Genomic DNA, 4,869 nt, shown 5'->3' with positions numbered 1-4,869 from the left:
ATTTCAGTAATAAAATATTTAAAATCAAAATTGGGATTATGAACTATTTAGAAGTTAATGATGAGATGCTTGCACATCTAGCATGTCACATATCACCAAAGTTTTATTCATTGAGCAAATAATGCCGTTTGATGTAGTAATGAAGTCTTATTTGTGGGACCATCTTCATCATCTTCACTTATGCAAAGTGAACAACACAGGGTCTGTCACATGAATAAGTGTCATGAAGGAATGAATAAGCATCTATGTAAAGAAACAGAAACACCAGAATAAAACCAGCACAAGTAAAGGGATGCCAAGTACAGTAAAAAGTAGAAATTAAGAAAATAGTAGACTTGATACAGTATTAATGACTAAATTTTTGTAGGTCTAACCCAAGAAAAGAAATGAAAGATAATATACATAGAGCATTAATGATGGTAAAGGTGACACAACTACAGAAAAAATTAATAAGTAAGTGGATATGGTTGCACATACCTGTAATTCCAGCTACTTGAGGGGCTGAGGCAGGAGGATTGCAAGTTCAAGGCCACCCTCGGCAAGTGAGTGAGATCCTGTCTCAAAATAAGAAAGGGCTGAGGATGTAGGTCAGTGTTAAGAGTGCTTGCTTATCATGCACAAGGCCCTGGGTTCAATGCCTGCACAGAAATATTCATTTCAATTCAAAATGTGTAAAGATATAGAAGGATTACATTTTTCTCTAAGAATGTGTTACAATTGACTTGATACAGTAGAACCCAATTGTGTGTGTGTGTGTGTGTGTGTGTGTCTCTGAGCTCCCCATTTAAGAACAAAAAATCTGATAACTGTATAGGTAAAAGCTTTAAGGAACAGATAATCTTTAACAAATTTTTAACAATTCTGTACAGCTAAAATAATCCTGATAATAAAACTAGACAAAGATAGCTCCTAAAAAGTAAAATCTAGACCAGTTTTATTAATGAAGATTGTATTCTTCACAGTGTAGTATTTTAGAATTCATTACAATTCCAGTCTTCATTAATATGTTAGTGAGTTTCCTTTCCCAAGCACCAGATGTCTCCAGACCTGTGATTAACACAGTATACAGCCCAAACCCCCAATGTTCTTAACGTGTTTTGTTTCAGGGAATACTAATTCTGGATGATATTTAAAATATTTTCTTGGGAAAATATTCAAATGAGCAAGTCAAAGAAACAAAACAAAATCATCTACTTCGGGGGATTCCAAGTACATGTAATCAACTTTTCAAATGATGTAGAAAAGAAAATTTATTTGAGTGTATCTAAAATTTATTTCATTGGGAATTCTCACTTCCAATATCTGTTAAGACCTTTGGTATATGAACACTTTGGTAGAGGCTACCCAACCACAGGGATGTCATTTCAGACATGGGAATGGTTGATTGTATTGCAGCGGGTGAGGTGGGGAACTTTTCTTTGCAGCTCTCATCATACTCTACAGAACAGAAAAGATCGCAGCCTCGCCCTGGACATGTATGTATGAAACAGGCTCAGCTATTAGGTTAAACTGTCATTAGGATGTAAATAATTTTTCATTGTAATAAAATCCTATATTGAATACTATTTTGCCTAGTTTTTGGTTCTCTTGGAGTCTGCAGTCTCTGCAAGGTGTTATCTAGAGGTGAGGTTGATTATTATAGGCTGTAAATACTTCCAGCTTCACCACTTATTGCCAGATTTTTACTCAATTGTACCAGTTTTGAATCTCTTCAGTCACTGAATCTGAGTTCATATTTTCCTATATCTTCTATGGGTTTCAGCATTTATTTTCCTGATTACAGTCAAGTTCAAACATCTTTTAATGTATGTTTCCTTTACTGTGCTTTTTTAAATTTGTGTGCGTGCTTTATTTCTTTTAGATTGCTTATCTCATTGATTTTCAGGATGCTTAAAATATTCCAGGTATTGATCATTGTAAATATTAAGCATTTATAAATGTTGGATGTATTTCTGTTAAGATACTTGTTAGTTATAAATCTATAATGGTGTTTATTGTTTTACTAATGTTGTAAATTTATATTCTTCATTTTAAACCTTACTAAATACTTCTTTCTTTTAGTGTTTTATGTTTTCTGCCATGTCATCATGAATCTTCAACTAAAAATAAGCCCTCTCAACATTTAATATATTTACACACCTGATTGCAGCAGCTGAAATCTTCAGAATAAAGTTGAGTATTGGTGGGAATAGCAGTTATTTCCATCATTTACTCAATTAGTGGAAATCACACATTCTTTAAATATTAGCATCATGCATCTTCTTAGAGTAAGTACTCTTTGTTATGCATAGTTTCGATCAGTCCCTATTTTATTTAATGCCTACTAGATTTTTTAAATATTTATTTTTTAGTTGTAGTTGAACACAATACCTTTATTCTACCTACCTATTTATTTATTTATATTTATTTTTTAGTTGTAGTTGAATACAATACCTTTATTTCACTTATTTATTTTTATGTGGTGCTAAGGATGGAACCCAGGGCCTCGTATGTGCTAGGCAAACGTTCTACCGCTGAGCCACAATCCCAGCTCCTAGATTTTTTAAAAACATATTTTTGTTTTAGTTATAAATGGACATGATACCTTTATTTTTTATTTGTTTATTTTTATGTGGTTCCGGGGATCAAACCCAGTGCCTCAACCATGCTAGGCCAGCACTCTACCACTGAGCCACAACCCTGGACTAGATTTTATCAGAAACTATTTCATCATCTGTTGATGTGAACATATTTTTCTCCTTCAATTTTCCTTTTTCTTTCTTTTTTTTATTTAATTCATTTATTTATTTGGGCAGTATTAGAAATTGAACCCCAGGATGCTGCACCATTGAGTAATATTACCAGCCCTTTATTTTATTTTTTATATTGAGACAGAGTCTCACTAAATTGCTGAGGCTGGCCTCAAACTTGTGCTCTCCTGCCTCAGCCTGCCAACTAGCAGGGATTACAGGTGTGTGCTGCCACACCCAGCTTCTCCTTTAATTTTCTGATGTAACCAATTACACAGATTTCTTCAATTTAAGCCACCCCTAGGAGGTAGCCCACATATCTTTTTTTTTTATTGGTTGTTCAAAACCTTACAAAGCTCTTGACATATCATATTTCATACATTAGCATACATTAGCTTCAAGTGAGTTATGAACTCCCTTTTTTACTCCAAGCACAGATTGTAGAATCACATCGGTTACACATCCACATTTTTACATATTGCCATACTAGTGACTGTTGTATTCTGCTGCCTTTCCTATCCTCTACTATCCCCCCTCCCCTCCCTTCTTCTCTCTCTACCCTATCTACTGTAATTCATTTCTCACCTTGTTTATTTTCCCATTCCACTCACAACCTCTTATATGTAATTTAGTATAACAATGAGGGTCTCCCTCCGTTTCCATGCAATTCCCCCTTTTCTCTCCCTTTCCCTCCCACCTCATAACTCTGTTTAATGTTAATCTTTTCTTCCTGCTCTTCCTCCCTGCTCTATTCTTAGTTGCTCTCATTATATCAAAGAAGACATTTGATATTTGTTTTTTAGGGATTGGCTGGCTTCAATAAGCATAATCTGCTCTAGTGCCATCCATTTCCCTGCAAATTCCATGATTTTGTCATTTTTTAGTGTTGTGTAATACTCCATGGTGTATAGATGCCACATTTTTTTAATCCATTCATCCATTGAAGGGCATCTGGGTTGGTTCCACAGTCTAGCTATTGTGAATTGTGCTGCTGTGAACATCAATGTGGCAGTATCCCTGTAATACGCTCTTTTAAGGTCTTCAGGGAATAATCCGAGAAGAGCAATAGCTGGATCAAATGGTGGTTCCATTCCCAACTTTCCCAGGAATCTCCATACTGCTTTCCAAATTGGCCGCTCCAATTTGCAGTCCCACCAGCAATGTACAAGAGAACCCTTTTCCCCACATCCTCGCCAGCACTTGTTGTTTGACTTCATAATGGCTGCCAATCTTACTGGAGTGAGATGGTATCTTAGGATGGTTTTGATTTGCATTTCTCTGACTGCTAGAGATGATGAGCATTTTTTCATGTACTTGTTGATTGATTGTATGTCCTCCTCTGAGAAGTTTCTGTTCAGGTCCTTGGCCCATTTGTTGATTGGGTTATTTGTTATCTTATTGTCTAATTTTTTGAGTTCTTTGTATATTCTGGATATTAGGGGTAGCCCACATATCTGTAATGTGTTTCTTTTATTTAAAACATTGCTGGGAGATGGGCACCAGTAATCCCAGCGGCTCAGGAGGCTGTGACAGCAGGATTGCAAATTTGAGGCCAGCCTCAGCAATTCAGCAAGGCCCTAAGCAACTTAGTGAGATCCTGTCTCAAAAATAAAAATAAAAAGGTTGGGCATGTAGCTCAGTGTCCGTGGGTTTAATCCCAAGTATCAAAAGCAAAACAAAACATTGTGGGGGACTGGGGCTTTAGCTCAGTGGTAGAGTGCATGTTTAGTATGCACAAAGCCCTGAATTTAATCTTCAGTGCACACACACAGAGAGATGCTGTATTTTTTTTAATATAAGTTATACTCCATTTATATATATTTATTTTATTTATTTTTATGTGGTGCTGAGGATCTAACCTTGTGCTCACATGTGCTAAGCGAGTGCTCTACCACTGAGCCACAACATTAGCGCCCCTAAATGCTGGTATTCTTAAAGTGCATTTCCCTTTGTATATATGAATTCAGCTTTTAAGTGGGAACCAAGATAAAATGAAGAACGAATTTACCTTTAAGCTCAAAATATAATTAAAAAATTTTTCTCTTACCTAACACTTTTACTTTACTTCTCCATTCCAATCAAAGAATAGTATGTCCTTTAATAAATATAAAAATTATAAAGTGGGGTTGCAGCTTGGTGG

Source organism: Callospermophilus lateralis, chromosome 18 (assembly GCF_048772815.1).
Source record: "Callospermophilus lateralis isolate mCalLat2 chromosome 18, mCalLat2.hap1, whole genome shotgun sequence".
Lineage (NCBI taxonomy): Eukaryota > Metazoa > Chordata > Mammalia > Rodentia > Sciuridae > Callospermophilus > Callospermophilus lateralis.
Note: the sequence above shows the minus strand (reverse complement) of the source record.